Below are 19968 nucleotides of genomic sequence, written 5' to 3' on the forward strand. Positions count from 1 at the left end.
ATTGCCAATATCTTTTGGATCATAGAAAAAGCAAGAGAATTGCAGAAAAATATCTACTTCTGCTTCATTGACTATGCTGAAGCCTTTGACTGTGTGATCACAACAAACTGGGGAAGATTCTTAAAGAGATGGGAATACCAGACCACTTTACCTGCCTCCTGTGAAACCTGTATGCGGACCAAGAAGCAACGGTTAAAACCAGACATGGAACAATGGTTTGGTTAAAAATTGAGAAAGGAGTACATCAAGGCTATATATTGTCACTCTGTTTATTTAACTTGTGTGCAGAGTACATCATGCAAAATGCTGGGCTGGATGAAGCACAAGCTGGAAACAAGATTGCTGGGAGATATATTAATAATCTCAGATATGCAGATGACACCACCCTTATGGCAGAAAGCAAAGAACTAAAGAACCTCTTGATGAAAGTGAACGAGGAGAGTGAAAAAGTTGGCTTGAAACTCAACATTCAGAAAACTAAGATCATGGGATCCAGTCCCACCATTTCATGGAGAATAGATAGGGAAACAATAGAAACAGTGAGAGACTTTATTTTGGGGGGTTCCAAAATCACTGCAGAGGTGACTGTAGCCATGACATTAAAAGATGCTTAATCCTTGGAAGAAAAGCAAGGACAAACCTAGACAGTGTATTAAAAAGTAGAGACATTATTTTGCTGACCAAGGTCCATCTAGTCAAAGATGTCATTTTTCCAGTGTCATGTATGAATGTGAGAATTGGACCATAAAGAAGTGTGAGCATCAAAGAACTGATGCTTTTGAACTGTGGTGTTGGAGAAGACTCTTGAGAGTCCCTTGGACTGCAAGGAGATGAAGCTAGTCAATCCTAAAGGAAATCAATCCTGAATATTCATTGGAAGAACTGATGCAAAAGCTGAAGTTCTGATACTTTGGCCACCTGATGCGAAGAACTGACTCGTTAGAAAAGACCCTGATGCTGGAAAAGATTGAAGACAGGAGGAGAAGGGGATGACAGAGGATGAGATGGTTGGATGGCATCACCAACTTCATGAACATGAGTTTGAACAAACTCTGGGAGATGGTGAAGGACAGGGAAGCTTGGCGTGCTGCAGGTCATGGAGTCACAAAGAGTTGGACACGGCTGAGCGACTGAACTGAAGTGAACTGAGCCACTGAACAGCGATAATAACATGTAAGAAAATATCATAGAGGTATTTAAAGTGAGATTTTTGATACATGCCCTACAGTGTCCATTACAACACTATTTGCCAGGACATGGAAGCAACCTGAATGTCCATCAATAGAGGAATGGATAAAGAAGCTGTGGTACATATATATATCTATATATATATAATGGAATATTACTCAGTTACAAAAAAGAACAAAATAATGCCATTTGCAGAAACATGGATGGACTGAGAGATTGTCATACTAAGTCAAGTAAGTCAGACAGAGAGAGAAGAATATCATATGATATTGCTTATATGTGGAATCTAAAAAAAAAAGGGTACAAATGAATTTATTTATGAAAAAGAAATAGAATCACAGATGTAGAAAACAAACTTTTGGTTGCCAGAGATTAAGGGAAAGAAAGGTAAAGTGAAAGTTGCTCAGTTGTGTCCTACTCTTTGTGACCCCATGGACTGTAGCCTGCCAGTGTCCTCAGTTCATGGAATTCTCCAAGCTAAAATACTGGAGTGGGTAGCTGTTCCCCTCTTCAGGGCATCTTCCCATACTAGGGATTGAACCGGGGTCTCCTGCATTGCAGGTGGATTCTTTACCAGCTGAGCTACCAGGGAAGTCCAGAGAATGAGGGAGGGGAGGGATAAATTGGGAGATTGAGATTGAGACATAAACACTACTATATCGCACAAGGAACTCTACTCAACACACTGTACTGGCCTATGTGGGACAAGAATCTAAAAAAGAGTGAATATATATATATATATATACACACACCAATTGGACAAGAGGGGAACTGGGTAGCCATTCCCCTCTCCAGGGGATCTTCCCTATCCAGAGATCGAACCCAGGTCTCTTGCATTTCAGGCAGATTCTTTACTGTCTGAGCTGCAAGGGAAGCCCATGACTTTTATATTTAAGAGAAAAAAACATATTAAATATAAAAAGTATAATTCCAGTATAACTTAATTGGCTATCCATGTCATTCTGAATGCCACACGCTAATTCTTAGACTTTAGTTTTAGAGTGGAGAAGGAATAGTTTTTCCATTTCCCCTGAACAAAATTGAGTCAAGTTGACAGCAGGATTGCAGAGGTGGGCAGACCCAGGCAAGGCAGGCAGGGTTTTAAATCACTGCTATCTGTTTGTCATTAGGAATTGTTTTTCTTTCCCCTAAGACGTAAATGTCTTTTAATTATAGGTCAATTGATTCTGTAACTGAAAAGTTGAGCTGCAGATTAAATACAGCCTGCTGTTCTTATAATGAGGAGTGATTAGGATCTGAAACAGTTTTCTCCCTTGCCTGGAAAAAAGCACCAATTAGTATTAATGAATCACTACTTGTAGGAGGCAGCCAGGCTTCCAGTTTTCCCAAAATATGAGAATGACTAAATTTTGGCCAAGATATTCTGTTCCCTTCTTCTCACTATTAGTTTATTTGTGTTATTTTTTAATGAAGTCTTTGTTTTGAAGGAGTATCTGAAGTTTTTAGGGATAATCTTTACAAATAATGATTGAGATTGTTTCAAATGAGGAGTAGCTTTAAATTTCTCACATTGAATACAAATGTACCTAGGCTGAAAACTAAGAGGTTTTTGTTTGTTTGTTTGTGGTTTGGTTACATATCTGAAATAACTTGTGTACTTTTATTTTCCTATCTTTGTTTAAGGTGAATTTTGTCTTAATTGAAAGAGATCCTGTTTGTCAGGGAATATTGAAGTAGTCGTGATTGTACATTTGTGATGTATAATATAAATTTTACAAGTCTTTTGGGAGATATTTTGGCATTATTGTCAAAAAGTTTAAATATGTTTATACCATTTATATAATAAAAGCATTTCTAGGAATATATCCTAAGAAAATAATGATAAACTCCCAAAGATTCATGGTTACAGTGTAGAAAGTTGAAAAAAATTTAAAATCTACAATAGAGATTTCTGTGAGAGGCAGGAATTTTTTCTGTCTTGTTCAGTACCATATCACAAATGCAAAAAAGTACCGGTTCATAACAGATAATAAACATTTATTGGGTGAATAAATACATAATATGCAATGAATAAAAGTAATCTAAAAAGCCATTTTCTTTGAAAATATTTAAGATCTAAGTGAAAAGGCAGGAACATTTTGCATGTATAGTATAACAGATATTAAGCTTATTTGAAAGTATATATATTTCGGAAGGGTAAAGAACAAATTGCAAAAGTGATTGCCTCTGGGAAACAGGACTGGGGATTTGGGACAGGAGAAAAAGTTTTGCTTTCAATGTATAACTTTGTGTAGTTGGTGCTTGATCCATGCATATTCTTTTAAATTTCAAAAAGCTGACTAAAAGTGGATATTGGAATTTTATTAAAACCTTTCTCAGTATCAAGATGATCATATGGCTTTTATTCTTCAATTTGTTAATGTGGTCTATCACATTGATTTTAAAATATTGAAAAATCTCAAATTTTTTTTAGATATTTTTGGATACATTGAAAAATATATCCAAAATTTTATATCCAATTGTATAATCCAAAAATATATCCAATTATATAATCTGAAAGTATATCAATTATATGATCCAAAAGTATATCCAATTTTATAATCCAAAAATATATCCATCCAGTTTTCAGATATTGAAAAATTCCTGGGATAAATCCCATTTGATCATGATTTATGGTCCTTTTAATGTATTGTTGGATTCATTTGGCCAGTATTTTGTGGTGGATTTTCACATCTGTACTCATAAGTGATATTGGCCTGTAATTTTCTTTCTTTTTTTTATTTTGTGATATCTTTGTCTGGTGTTGGTATCAGTGTGATACTGATGTCAGATAATGAGTTTGGAAGTGTTCTTTCCTCTGCAATTTTTGGAATAGCTTAGAGATAGATATTAACTATTCTTTAAATGTTTGGTAGAATTCATCTGTGTATATGTGCATTTTTCTCTGTGTGCAATATTTGAGGCATGTGTGCTCAGTCACCAGTCATGTCTGACTCTTTGTGACCCCATGGACTATAGCCCATCAGGCTCCTCTGTCCATGGGATTTTCCAGGCAAGAAAACTGGAGTGGGTTGCCATTTTCTCCTCCAGGGGGTCTTCCAGACTCAAGGATTGAACCTGTGTCTCCTTCATCTCCTGCGTTGGCAGGCAGATTCTTTACCACAGAGCTACCTGGGAAGCCCCAATAAAGCTTAAGTTAACTATTTAATAGTAAAGCTATAAGGGTGGTATGCCTAATGCAACTGTTTAAACAGAACTGGAAAATTCACTTTAAATAAATTAAATGAGGACTTACTTGAACCCATGTTCTCCTTTTAAAATCACACATATGGGACCAATGCATAATGACCCCAGTTAAATACCTTATTGACATGAACCCACTCAAAAATGCCAAGACAGCAACCATTATAAATATTTTAGGCCATTGTTAAACTGGTACCATGCCATGGGCTTAGGGTGGTTAAGATGCTGTAGCTTAATGTTGACATTTGGCATGAGAAGCTTATGGTCTGAATCATGTTCCTTTTTATGTAATTCTGGCTCAGGAATCAGATACAGAGCAGCTGAGAAATAAATTACATTGTTGAGGTTGAAGACGAGGCACAGCAATATGGCTCCGGCTATCTGAGAGAACAACGGGGGCCCGGAATGGGCCAGGAGCCATTCCTTCCTCAGAGTCTTGTCCAGAATGATAGCTTCCATCTGCACGTGTGTGGCCAGGATCCCACACACATGAAACAACTGGTGACTGTGACAGATGTAGTCAAAGCATCCAGGGGCCAGGAGCTGCGGCAGATGTGCAGAGTGGAAGACAGAGGCCAGGACGGTCATGGCCTGTTTGCAGATCAAAAGCCAAATTTGAAAGCTCTACACTAATTTATATTTTTTTCTGCTTTGTAGAATTGCTGTAGAATTGTTTCCTCATTATGTTTTTTTTATTTTGGAATTTTCCAGCCTTCTCTATGAACAGTATTACATTGTAGTTAAGATTTAAAAGATATATAATAAGTAAACAGGTAAGATTGGTGGAGATAAATATCTTTTATCGTTCATCTTTCATCAACAGAGCAGTTTACCTGAGCCATAGGTTATAATTCCTGGGGGGTGGAAGGGACATGCACAGGGTAAGAGGAGATCATTTTTATACTTGAGACTGTGATGCCTTGACAACTAAAATTAATAGAGTAAGTTCTTAAACAGGGGTTCCCAGATGGCGCTAGTCCAAAAGAACCTGTCAGTGCAGTAGACATAAGAGACGTGGGTTTGATTCCTGGGTGAGGAAGACTTCCTGGAGGAGGACATGGCAACCAACTCCAGTATTCTTGCCTGGGGAATCTTATGGACAGAGGAGCCTGGTGGGCTGTGGTCCATAGGGTCGCACAGAGTTGGATATGATTGAAGCATCTTAGCACACATGCACATCCTTTAAAACAACAAGCATGAAAAATTTCTATGGGCTCTACTGGAGAATGGGTAGCTAATAGGAAGAGGAGGTTGGGGGAAAAGTTTGTAGCTTGATTCAGATTGGTACCTCTGCATCTCTGGTGAATGGGGAGCTCTTAAGGGACTCTGAGCTCCTTGTTGAGTGCTGGAACAAATGTATCAGAGTCAGGTCAGAAGACTGAAGAAGGACAAACAGATGAGAGTGAAAAGTGGAAATATGAAACAGAATGAGAGCATGGTCTATGGGAGCTGAGATCCTGGGGGGATTCTGAGCCTGCTACAGTGTTAGTCTATTCATATAAAAAGTGGTTTGTAAATAGTCTCTATTGGCGTATTTCTAAAACTTTAGGCCCTTCATTTGAACCACATCACTGTGCTTCTCTATTGTAATTATAATTCTGTGTATAATATGGTATATCCAGGCAGGAGTTTGTATGTATAGATGGATCTGGGGAAATTGGCAGCTTCATTCCCTTGTGGGAAGCACTGTGGTTCATCAACAGAAAGTGAAAGTGTTATGCAAACACTCTGCTGCAGGAAAACTGGTAAATGTTTGGAGTGTGACATGATATATCAGGAAAGTTGTCACAGTTGTTCCTTATTACTAGAGAAGAGCTTCATTGCCTTCTTTTCCTCATCTCCCCTCCACTGCTCTGCTTAAAGCATTCTGCCTTTTGCAGGGATCAGAAGTTATTGATGGTCTAGCTGCTGTCATCCTGGTCTCAATTGCCTCTTACTGCAAGTTGGAAAAATGACATTTTCCATTCTTCCTCTTGCTCGATCACTCTGAGGTCCTCGTGCCATTGACCACTTTCTCCTTCCTGACATCCTCTTGTTACTGACTTCTGTGAATTAAAGATTTCCCTAAGTTGTACAACACTGGTTCCTTTCTAACTTTAAGTCCTGGCTGCTCTGCTGTGCTCAGTCGCTCAGCCATGTCCAACTCTGTGACCTCAAGGACTGCAGCCCACCAGGCTCCTCTGCTCACAGGATTTTCCTGGCGAGAATACTAGAGCTGGTTGCCTTGCCCTCCTCCAGGGAATCTTCCCAACCCAGGGATCAAACCCATGTCTCCTGCCTTGGAGGAATGCATTTACCTCCTCACTTACCACCGAGCTACCTGGGAAGACCTTAAGTACTTACTGTGGATAATCTTAAACAGACATATAACAACCACATACCCACTTTAAATTTCCATCCCCTGCCCTCATCTCTCTTCTCAGTTCAATGCTCATAGTTCTAGGTGCATACTGACAGTTGTGACCCCCATGTCTTATGCATTTGGTATTTTTAAACTGAACGAGCTATCTTCCAGAAAATATGATCTTCTGTCTTTATTTCTCTTAATTAATGTAGAAAAGATCTACCCAGTCTTCTGAGCTAGAATGCTAGAGTCTTCCTTCTCCCCTTGATTGCTTTCACCCATTGCCTTTCTCCATCCTCATCACACCACATATCACAATCTCACCTCATGCCACATTCTTGCTTCCTTCCCCACTGCCCCCTCCACAGACCATATGCTTTCATCCCAGTGAACCTCTGCATGGCCCGTAGAGACATTACAGTATGCAATGACACACGATGCCCTTAAATATGTTCTTTCTTCTGCTTGAAATGACCTTTGTTGCTTTGTTCACCTGATGAAAATTTATTCATCCTTCCAGGTCTCTGCACATGTGCTTCCTCTCTGAAGTCTTCCCAGACTTACATTTCCAGAAGAATGAAACATACTTGCAGTTCTGGTTCAAAAATAATATGTAGAGTTCTATCATAATTCACATCAAGTTATACTTTTAGTGTAATATCTTCATGTCTTCATTTTCTATCATTCCATGAAAATAGGGATCCAATTAACCTAAGAAGCTTTCTAAGAATACAAAGGAAAAGGAAAAATAGATGAAAGTAATGAAAAGAGAATAGCAGGCATCTAATGTGAGGATTTTCCAGGAGAAGAAATCAAAATAATTGGAACAGAAGAAATAACATAATTAAAGAAAATTTTGTGAAGCTAAAAATTGTTTATTTATGAAATTCAAAGGCCTCAGTACATTCTTGGCAAAACTAATTAAAACAAGAATTTGCATGTTATTTGGGGAAAATGTAAGATAACATGAAAAAACAAAAACTCAATCTGACTTTTCAATTTCCTGCCATACTGACAATTTTTAAGGCAGAAATTTGCATTTCATTCACAGCCAATTAGTCCTTATATGTGAAAGCAATAGAAGAATATCATGAGATATACAAAGGTTTGGAAAATAAATTGCACATGAACATTTTTAACAATTTTCCTAGAAATGGAGTCCATCTGAACTCTGTTATGGGTGAAAAAATGTATGCACAAGGTAGGATTTATGCTAAGTCACTTCAGTTGTGTCCGACTCTTTGCAACCCCATGGACTGTAGCTCGCCAGGCTCCTCTGTCCATGGAATTCTTCAGGCAAGAATACTGGAGTGGGTTGCTATTTCCTCCTCCAGGGGATCTTCCCAACCCAGGGATCTAACCCACCTCTTTTATGTCTCCTGCATTAGCAGGTGGGTTCTTCACCACTAGTGCCACCTCATAGGTCAACCTATAAGACTGTCACCAGCCATAAGGGACTGTCACTGCAGGAGTTATAACAATAATTTGTTCTTCAGCATCACAGATGGCTGAACTGATCACAAAAATGAATCAGTAAAGAAGTGTACAGCATGGTAATGCCTTCCATTATTAGACCTGAGTCACGATTAAACTGAAGCAATTTCACTGCATGTTCTTTAGCTTATTATGGAAATAATCTGATGATTTGATACATTCATTCCTGCTATGACAGGAACCTCTCTCAGGCAAAATGTATCTCCAGATTTAAAGCTGTCAGTTAAATAATATTATTAAATAGCATGACAACTATTATTTAATGCTGTGGTAGAGATTGTACTGCTCACCAGATCTATGTTAATTCTCTTTTTAGTCACACAGCTAGACTACTCCCAGGCCTAGCCTTAACTTTGGCCACATGACTGGGATCCAGCAATAGAATTTGAGTTGAAGTAATATATAACAGTTCTAAGCCTGGTTCATGTAAATCATGCAGTCTTTGCTTTTTATTTTTTCTCACTCATTGGCTAAATGGAGAAGAATGCAATAGTATAGAAGAAGACAGAGCCTCAAGATGTAATGAAACTTTGTCCTTGAATGATTGTATGAAACAGAGTCCCTCATTAAACTATTGTTGACTTAAGTCACTGAATTGGGGCATCATTTTGTAAAGCTATCTTATTCTTACAGACTTAAGTACCTACAAAATGTAAAACATCGAACTGTCGTTATGGTTGTGTTTTGTTGTTTTATAATTTTCTTCTTTCTACCTGTTATTTATATTCATTTTATTAGTATACTTTAAGTGAAAAATCCTTGGATCTTCCATATAGTGATATCAGTCTTATATGCCTAATATCTCCAATGTTCCACGCTTGAGCTCCTTGACATACATTTCATTCTCAATTCTTCAAGGCTCTTATCACAGAACTAAGCATGTGAGAGGAGTTTAGTAGTTGACTTTAATTTGTCTTATAATTGCATGGAAGATTGATATTTTCTGGCTCTATAGACCAAAATAGTAGTTCCCAATTTCCTAAAAGATGCCAAGTCTTACTTCATAAGTAGTAAAAAGTGTTGAGTGCTCACTTCCAGAAAACACAGTTGTGGCTGGGAATATGGTAGAAACAAAACAAAGTTTCTAGTGTCAAGATATTTACATGCAACCAACAGGGAGATGGACAAATAGGAAGAGGCATAATATAATTTCAGGAAATAATAACTTCTATGGGAAAAAAAGCAAAGTTTAGATGGAAAGGACTCGTTCAGTGAGAGAAGGGGACTATTTGAGGCAAGAGTGATGTCTGAGCAGAGACTGGTGAGATACTGAAGTATGTCCTTTGAATTCTGGTGTAAAGGAGCAGTCCTTGTAAACTTCTTGGGACAGAAAGGAGTTTGGACTATTCAAAGAGTTGAGTAAGTTCCAGCATAAATTATGAAAACATGGGAGGAAATGGTATCAGAGAGACAGTGACTCACAGCAAAGAGTTTGGACTTTATACTATATGACAGTTTCTTTATACTTAAAACTTCATTTGATTCTCACTGCAAACCTGCAAGGTGATGTTAGTATTTTTGTAGTTTCAGAGAACTGGGCTAAGAGGGTTGTACTCCAGACTACAAAACCAAAAGACCCAGAATCTACGTTCTATCCTCATTCTGATTGTCTCCAAATCCTGTTGTTCAGGTAAACACCTGGACACTCTGCCTCCAGAATGTAGTCAAGCCCTTGAAGGAGCCTAGATGTATGTTGAAAGTGAAAGTGTTAGTCGCTCAGTTGCATCTGACTTGTTGTGATCCCATGGATTGGGGCCCACCAGGCTCCTCTCTCCATAGACTTGTCCAAGCAAGAATACTGGAGTGAGTAGCTATTCCCTTCTCCAGAGTCTGAGCCACCAGGAAAGCCCCAAGAGTACTGGAGTGGGTAGCCAGTCCCAACCCAGGGATTGAACACAGTTCGCCTGCATTGCGTGCAGATTCTTCCCCATCAGAGCCACCAGGGAAGGCCTCATGTATGTTACGCCTCCCCTGTTCAAGTTCACAGTTCAGTTCAGTCGCTCAGTCGTGTCTGACTCTTTCCCTAAGCCTCCCTGGTGGTCTAGGTCTGTCCCTTCTCCTTGACAAAAATCAAGTGTTCCTCCTCCACCCAAGAAGATGGAGGAAACCTGCTTTGATGCAGTGATACCTATTTCTTCTCTTTTGTCCCTAGAGTATTCTTGGGACTTGGGGAATTTTCTATTAAAAAAAAAAAACATAAACATTTTACTTTTTCATTTGAGTGCCATCCTAAAAAATACTATATCCTGGATTATCTGACCCCTTTGTGAATTCAGTGTCTACATTGTCTAATCTCCTTGTGAATTTAGAGTCTGTATTCGTGTTTATGTCTGGGATTTTCATGGTCCTTAAGCCAAACAGGGCTATTTTATTGTTTAGTGGAGGTGGGGGAAATGAGTGGCAATAAGCCCTCAAATGATGGTCACTAGCAAACAAAGGCTAAGTGATGTTAAGGTGATCTATTTAAGTGGAGAAAGGACAGGGAGAACAGAACCATCCCAGGACACCCACAGTCTTCCAGGTGTGCTTAATAGAGGGTAACCTGCACCATGGTATTTAATTTCAGCAGAAGCAGCATTATTTGGTATAATAAATTGTCATTCATTTGAACTGTATCAGTCCTAAAATTTTATCTTTGCAAAATTTGTTTGATTAGATTACCATTCTGTTAGTAGTTTATACCTATTTTTTGTCCCTATGTTTGTATGTGTTTTGTGTGTGTGTGTGTCTTAAAGAAGCACTTGATTAAAACATTTACATTCAAATTAGAGTCTTCAAAAATATTTTCCTTTAAAAGAGATTCACACATTTCTTAAATTTAAGAAGCTCTGGTTTAAAATGTACATCACATATAAAGGAAAGAAATGTTAATAGTCTTTGGTAATTTTGTAGCTTCAGGACTATAACTCCAACATTTATAAAATTACTATAGCTTAATCCAGATGGCTTATTTTAATTTAAACAACAAAGGTGTCCATTGCAATGCTGTTCATGATGGTAACTATTGGAAACAATTTAAACTTTTATCATTACATGATTAATTGAATGAGAAACATTATACAATTCAGTATGTTTTATACTTCAAAATAATATTATAGATGCAATTTTATTGACTTGGGACAATGTTCACCATATATTGTTAGGTGAAAAGACTGAACAACAAAAATGTATATATAATTTAATCCTATTTTCACAAAAAATGTGTGTTTTTGTTACATGTGTGTGTAAATCTATGCATGTGAAAAGGCCAGGCCTGAGAAAACATATACCGTGGGATTTAGAGTGATCTTGTCTGGACTATTGGATTATGATTTCTCCTCTTTTGGTTTACCTGTATTTTCTAACTTTCCCACACTGATCAGAAACTGCTTTTGCAATTAAAAATAACTTAAAATTTAAAATGTAGTTTGAATGTTTTAAAAATTGCACAAGATAACCATTCCATTTTAAAAAGAGGCATCAAGGAGAACTTCCATCAGGTTACATACAAAAGATTAAAGAGTGGGTGAGGCAAAAGATAGCTCACAGATTTTGATGATTCCTTGAGAAATATGAAATAATATCCGAAATATTCATTGGAAATAACAGGTTGGGGCATCACACACCCACACCTGGGAATAACTTACTTAAACACTAAAATGTGGTCTTTTCGTATAGTCTGGGATGTAATTATAGTCTTTTATCTTCCCTAAATGAAAATAGCAGAAACTGTTAAAGTCAGGTTGCAATTTAGTACTAAGAAGTAAAGGCTTTTTTTTTTTCGAAAGAGTTAAGTTTTACAATTATTTCCTGATAACTCATGATCATAAAAAGGAAAATACTAATCATTTATATATTTCATCATTTTGAGAAATAAAATGGTGTGTGTAAATCCAGAAAAGTAATGCTTGAAATAATTATCTGTTTTCCCCAATTATTCTTTTTTATAAACATTTATAAAGTATAGAAAATTTCAAAATATAAGCCAGAACATCTGCATTTTTAGCACTCAAGGAAAATTGTTATTAACACTTTAATTCATATAGTTTTGGTTGTTTTCATTTTTATTCACATTTTAAAAATACTTGGATTTAATAAACATACTGTTTTACAACTAATTTTGATTTAAAATACCCCTAGAACATTTTTTCTGTATCAGAAAAGTCTTAGAAAAGAAAAACATTATTTCATAGTAATCTTTTATTGAATAGTTTGCAGGCTGTTGTATTTTTGTTTAAATATTACTATCTTAAATGATACTGAGAGGATCATGTTTGTACATGAAACTTTGAGCTTCTCTTTAATTGTCATCTTAGGATAAATTCCAGTGGGTCAATACATAAGCAGTTTAAAGATATTTACACATATTGTCATTTTTGTTTTTCTTCTAGAAGACTATATCTGCTAATACACCCATCCTTGTTGAATATTTACAGTTTTACCCAACTCATGGTAAGTACCTTGAAGGAAGAAGCCCTGAAGATTCTACTTTAATTTCTACACACTTCTGTACTTTGTATTCAGAGCTGAAGAGAAAACAGAAGAGCTATAATAGCTTTATGTTCTTACAGAATTTCCTCACTGATCAGAAAGAATGATTGTAAAAAATCTTCCCACCTCAGTTCTGCAGATGGCAGAAATCAAGTTTGACAGTTCCCAGAGCTGACAGCTCCTTCATGATACCATCTCTGAAGAAAATGGAAGACAGGACAGGGATCTTCTATCCCTTTGCCTTTGACAGAGTTACTTTCCAGAGTGCAATAAACATCCCAGGATATGCTATTGAACTGAGTTAGAAATAAAGACCCCCAAGGCCTGGAAACCATTTAATTGCTATCCAAGCATTTCTGAAAGTGCTTGGAGCCCCTCACAGGAAAATTCCCTTATGCACAAGACAAGGGAATTGCTAATAGCAAGGGGGGGTGGTGGGAAGGAAAGCCAATTTTCAGGGTAAGAATTGGCTTGGGACGCCAGAATTAAAACATTCAACGTGTCAGGTCAACCTTTATATTAAATTATAAATATTTACAGTTTCCTTTTCTTCTAAGAAGAGGAAATAGTTTTATGCTTGTTTGTTTCTTTGTTCATTTTTAATGTTGACTAGCAGGAAAAGTGTTCCCTTCTCTGGCCTTGCCCCCTCCCCGCCTCTGGGGATGTCATAGAGAGATGCTCTGCTGTATAACATTGCTTCTTTACACTGAGCTATACCTTATACATCACATGCACCCCTAAATGATTTGATTCCAGCCTTGCTAGTCTGTGCCCGAACCACAGGGTTAGGGGAGCAGTGGGATAATATATGTGTATCCTACTCTGGAGCTACGCTTAAGGTCTTAAACGCTTTGACTATTTAATGCCTATCTCTGTTTACAGTGTTTTCCCCATAGACCTAGAGTTCCACAGGGGCTGAATCTGTCTTTCTTACTCACTTTTGTATCTGCTACACAGAGGTACTGTTGAACTGGCAGCCTATAAGAGCACATGCTTTCCCATAATCTTACCATCACAGGGAGTTCATTTTGGTTTTAACATTTGCCAATTTGATAGCGGAAAATGGAACTCATTGTGTGATGCTGGTAAAGTTGAACATCGACTCATTTGTTTATTTTTCCTTTGTAATTTGCCTCTTTGTGCCCCTTGTGTATTTTTTCGATTAAGAACTCCTCTTTTTCCTGTTGATGTAAAAGAAATAGTAGTTTTTATAATTAAGGATAGTAACCTTTTGTCCACCATAATACTTTATAAATATTACTCCCCTAGTATGTTATTTCTAGTGTTTTTAGTGTAGAGAGAATTTTAACTTTTTTCCTCAAATACACTGTTTTCCTTTATGATTTTTGCTTTATGCTTAGAAAGCTCGTCTCTACTGGATGTCAGTTCTTACTTTTTTAATAGCTAAATTTTAAAATTAATCTAACTCATCGAATTCAACAAAATATTATTTCAGGAGCTTTAAATTATTACCTCAATTAATGTAATTTGTGCAATGGAATTTTTATATTTCCAAGCTTCTTAATCTGCAAATGTTACAATGGGGAATGTCTATTTGCATGCATGCATGCATGCATGCTAAGTCGCTTCAGTCATGTCTAATTCTTTGCAACTCTATGGACTGTACCCACCTGGCTTCTCTATCTATGGGATTCTCCAGGCAAGAACACTGGAGTGGGCTGCCATGCCTTCCTCCAGGGGATCTTCCTGACCCAGGGATTGAACCCACATCTCTTAAGTCTCCTGCATTGGCAGGCAGGCTTTTTCTCACTAGCATTTGAGGAATAATTCTAATAAATATCACTAGGTTCCCACTTGATTTCCTCTTTCCATAGATCATTTTATAGAAGCCTTGGGAAATAATGTTGACTTTTTCCTACAGTTTTTCTGAAAGGATGTGAGGCAGGGGTTTTACTCTAAATGATACGAGGAAAGCTTCCTAAAAATATTGTCTGAATAGCTTCCCCTTCCCCCAAGAATTCCATATTGCAGAGTGGTAGCTAAAAATGTCTACCCCAGTTGTTCTCATTGAAATAATCCATGCTACTCACTATCTCACAATTTTCCTTTCTCTGCTCCTCTGAGCCGAGGTGTTGGGGAGTAAAATTTCCACTCTGCCTCCATCTAGTCAAGGCAATGGTTTTTCCAGTAGTCATATATGGATGTGAGAGTTGGACTATAAATAAAGCTGAGCACAAGAGAATTGGTGCTTTTGAACTGTGGTGTTGGAGAAGACTCTTGAGAGTCCCTTGGACTGCAAGAAGATCCAACCAGTCCATCCTAAGGGAGATCAGTCCTGGATGTTCATTGGAAGGACTGATGTTGAAGCTAAAACTCCAATACTTTGGCCACCTGATGTGAAGAGCTGACTTGTTTGAAAAGACCCTGATGCTGGGAAAGATTGAGGGCAAGAGGAGAAGGGGATGAGAGAGGATGAGATGGTTAGATGACATCACTGACTCAACGGACATGAGTTTGAATAAACTCTGGGAGTTGGTGATGGACAGGGAGGCCTGGCATGCTGTGGTTTATGAGGTCACAAAGAGTCGGACACGACTGAGTGACTGAACTGAACTGAACTGAACTGCCTCTCATCAATTATCTGGAGAAATAGCCTGCTATCCAGATTTCAGTATTAACAAAGAACATGAAAGGTGACATAGAAATCCAGAATCCTTTCCTTTTAGAAAGTGGACAGAGAGTTCCAGTTTCTGGTTTTTCACATTAGATGCTTGGAAGTTGCTACTTTGTCCTAAAAGGAAAAAGCTGAAGACAGTGGCAACAACAGCAGCTCTTTTGTATTCATAAGAGAAGGGGAGACACAAGGCGGACTGCTTGGAGAGGCAGTCAAGTCTGCACATGAGGTCTGGGTTTCCCAGAGTGAAAACTCACAAAGTAGAAACCACTGCAGGAGTTAAAAACCTAAATGGCAATTGATGGATTACTGGCGGCTCACTGGAAAATTCTGAATTAACAACTCCAGGGGATCCAGTCACAGGCGCGCTCCCACAGCACTGTGACATTTACCTCCAAGAGCTCCACCAGATTCCCACAGTAAATACTAGGGAAAAATCTCCTAGAACTTCCTGCAGGGGGAGCTGAAAGAAGAACCATTTTGAAATACACCGGAGGAATCAGTTCTTCTGTCATCAGGGGAAGCCAGTGAACCAGAGCCTACCCTCCTGGGGCATTGTTATCAGAACTTAACTGACCTAGACAGCATATTAAAAAGCAGAGACATGGCTTTACCAACAAAGCCCATCTAGTCAAAGGTATGCTTTTTCCAGTAGTCATGTATGGATATGAGAGTTGGACTATAAAGAAAGCTGAGCACTGAAGAATTGATGCTTTTGAACTGTGGTATTGGAGAAGACTCTTGAGAGTCCTTTGGACTGCAAGGAGATCCAACCAATCCATCCTAAAGGCAATCAGTCCTGAATATTCATTGGAAGGACTGATGCTGAAGCTTAAACTCCTGTACTTTGGCCACCTGATGCAAAGAACTGACTCATTGGAAAAGACCCTGATGCTGGGAATGATTGAAGGTGGGAGGAGAAGGGGACAATAGAGGATGAGATGGTTGGATGGCATCATTGACATGGTGGACGTGAGTTTGAGTAGGCTCTGGGAGTTGGTGATGGACAGGGAAGCCTGGCGTGCTGCAGTCCATGGGGTCACAAAGAGTCAGGCAGGACTGAGTGACTGAACTGAACTGACCTAGGGCAGGGAACTAACACAACTCTATCCAGCTCTACCCATCCTGCCTCAAGTAAGGGAGAAAAGAAAAAATGCAAGAAACTCTAGTGAAGTTCACAGCCCAGAGGCAAAGCTCACTAAAAGTCTGAGACCTAATCATAGACCTATTGAACATTTCCCTTCCCATCTCACCACCATGTTACTAAGGCTATTTATAGTATTTCTTTTTGTCTTTTACATGATATTTGAGTATTAAGAAAAATTGCAAGGCATATCAAAAGGTCGAAAACACAGTTTGAAAAGGCAGAGCAAGCATAAGAACCAGACATGGCAGGATGCTGGAATTATCAAATGGGGAATTTAAAATAAAGATGATTAATAGGTTAAGAGCACTAATAGATAAAGTAGACAGCATGCAAGAAAAAATGGACAATGTAAGCAGAGAGACAGAAATGCTAGGAAAGAGAAGGAGGGAAAAGTTGGGAAGGAGGAAGTGTATAGATACTGATTCAGTAATAACTTTCAGTGCTATCACAAAGTAAAGCTACTGTTCTTTCTTACACAGCAGGTGATAGTAATTTTTAATGCCACTTTTGATGAAAATGGTAATGCTCATAAATTCTTCATGCTAAATCATTGAATAAAGCCTCTTTCCCTCTGATTCTCTTACAATGTCACTTATTACCCTATTCTCAAAGGGGGACTTTGGCGATATGTTTCTTGACATGTTTTATAAGATTTCCTGATTTTATTTTTAATCAAAGCTGAGATTACTGATGGCCAAGCTGCCAGCTAGCTCACCCAGTACCTTTGATCTAATCTAAAAAAAAAAATTTCCCCCCTTAGAGATGGATGCCAAGTGAATTCCTTGAGTGCAGGGGTGAGATCTAAGCCTCCTGGACAGGCTCTCTTATGCAGGGCACACCCTAAACAATTGTACAGAGCACCAGGGATCCTGAGGCCTCTTACTTATGTAGTTATGAACATGAAGTTGAAAAGTGGCAACAGAGTGGGCAACCACTGGATTCATCATGAAGCCATCATGCTAATTTATTGAGTTCAATGAACCCTGGCTCTGATCAAAAATTTTTCCATATTGAAGAATAGTTGATTTACACTGTTATGTTAGTTTCAGATATACATCAAAGTGATATATATCACTTATTTCTCAGTTTCTTTTCCATTATATATTATTACAAGATTTTGAATATAGTTCCCTGTGCTATATTGTAGATCCTTGTCTATCTATCGTATATATAGTTATGTGTATCTGTTAATGTCAAACTCCTGACATATCCCTCCCCCTCATTTCCCTTTGGTAACCATAAGATTGTTTTCTATGTCTGTGAATCTATTTTTGTTTTATAAATAAGTTCATTTGTATGGTTGTTTTTTTTTAGATTCCACATATAAGTGATATCATGATCTTTGTCTTTCTCTGCCCGACTTACTTCACATAGTATGTTAACCTCTGGGTCCATCCATCTCTCTCTGCTGCAAGTTGTCCTATTTCATTCTTTTATATGGATTAATAATATTTCATTGTGTATATACACCATATGTTCTTTATTCGTTCATCTGTCAATGGACACGTACATTGCTTCTGTGTCTTGGCTATTGTAAATAGTGCTGCTATGACTCTTTTTGAATTAGAAACTTCATATTTTCCAGATATATGTCCAGGAGTAGGATTGCTAGTTCATATGGTAACTGTATTTTTAGTTTTTATGAGGAACTTCCATACTGTTCTCCATAGTGAATGTACCAATTTATATTTTTAACAATAGTGTAGGAGGGGTTCCTTTTCTCCACATCCTCTCCAGCATTTATTACTTATAGACTTTTTGATGATGACCACTCTGACTGGAGTGAAGTGGCACCATATTATATTTTTGATTTCCTTTTCTCTAATAATTAGTGATGTTGAGCATCTTTTCATGTGCCTGTTGCCATCCATATGTCTTATTACATAGAAGGATGATACTTTGAATTAATGATTTCATCATTAAAAAAAAAAATGAGCTAACTAAACAACCAATGGATCACTGAAGAAATCCAAGAGGAAATAAAAAATTACCTAGAGACAAATGACAACGAAAAGATGACAACCTAAGACCTACGAGGTGCAATGAAAACAGTTCTAAGAGGAAAGTTAAGACTGAAGTGACTTAGGAGCAGCTGCAGCAACAGTATTACCTTAGGAAATTAGAAAAATCTCAAATAACCAACTTAACTTTATACCTAAAGCAACTAGAGAAAGGAGCAAATAAAACCCAAAGTTAGCATAAGGAAAGAAATCACAAAGGTAAGAGCAGAAATAAATGAAATAGACATGAAGAAAACAATAACAAAGATCAATGAAACTGAAAGCTGGTTCTTTGAGAAGACAAACAAAATTGTTATGCCTTTAGCCAAACTCACCAAGAAAAGAAGAGGACTCAAATCAATAAAATTAGAAATGAGAAGGAGAAGTTGACACCAAAGAAGTACAAAGGATCATAGACTGCTACAATAAAATGGGCAACTTAGAAGAAATGGGCAAATTGTTAGAAAGATACAACCTTCTAAGACTGAACCAGGAAGAAAAAGAAAATAGGAACAAACCAATCACAAGTACTGAAGTTACAAAACAAGCTATGCCACTTAGTCCTCCTTTCCTCAAACACGTAATTTTTTTTTGAAAAAGACATTTCTGGCTAATGTAGTATAACTTCTGTTTTATTTTACCTCTGTCAATGTTTGATATTCTTCTATGTTGGGAGACTGAAAAAGTCTACATTTATTTTTAATTAGTGCTGTGTGAATTCCAGCTTTATTCATATTAAAAAGTATAAAAAGAAAAGAAATAAAAACGTTCATATTCTCACTCTCTAAGGGAGATGCATGGAGCTCTGTGATTATGCAAGTATCTGTGGAGAGAACACAGCTAACCCAGCTAACCTAAATTCAGGGTCTGGCTACTGAGTTCCCTTATTTTAGCATGAATTTCCTTGATACCTAATTGGTACTGTATCTTTTTGACTTGTGATTTGGCTAGACTTTGTTTTTCAGTACCGTATACTCCAAAGAGCTCTGCATCCCTCTGATTTCCTTTTCCATATCTTTGGATTGTTGGTGGGGTAGAGGGAATGTGGTCAGGTGGGACAAATACAAACGAGAACAGCAGAGTCGAGGCTACCTGAGCACCTTGAGGAGTATCAGGTAGTGGAATGCACTGCGTGTTTGATGCTCTAAGCCATGGGGAGCAAGCTCAAGGACTTTTTTACTTAATCATGGTAGGACTCAGTGGGTGTGTGTATAAGCAGAAAGCCATGTCTGTTCCTCTGATGGAGTGGGCTTTCCCATGGGCCTCACTTTTGGTCTTAACCTTGTTCTTCTCACTGCTGTCTTCATGGACATCTGTGTGTCCTCTAAGGCAGCAGTGCCCAATCTTTTTGGTACCAGGGACTGATTTTGTAGAAGACAGTTTTTCCATGGACTGTGTGGAGGGAGGGATTTGGGATAATTTGAGTGCATTACATTTATTGTGCACATTATTTTTATTATTATTATATCAGTTGCACTTCAGATCA

General features: G+C 37.8%; 1 long non-coding RNA gene across 3 annotated transcripts in view; it reads left to right on the plus strand.

The window, feature by feature from the left end:
• LOC122452070 overlaps positions 1–19968 on the plus strand; it is a 249278-nt gene that overhangs the window by 150484 nt on the left and 78826 nt on the right. For all 3 annotated transcript variants that reach the window (XR_006272581.1, XR_006272580.1, XR_006272579.1), the window contains exon 3: positions 12601–12661. This is a non-coding gene — a long non-coding RNA (uncharacterized LOC122452070). The remainder of the gene's footprint in view (positions 1–12600; positions 12662–19968) is intronic.

Source organism: Cervus canadensis, chromosome 13 (genome assembly GCF_019320065.1).
Source record: "Cervus canadensis isolate Bull #8, Minnesota chromosome 13, ASM1932006v1, whole genome shotgun sequence".
In the NCBI taxonomy this organism is placed as follows: Eukaryota; Metazoa; Chordata; class Mammalia; order Artiodactyla; family Cervidae; genus Cervus; species Cervus canadensis.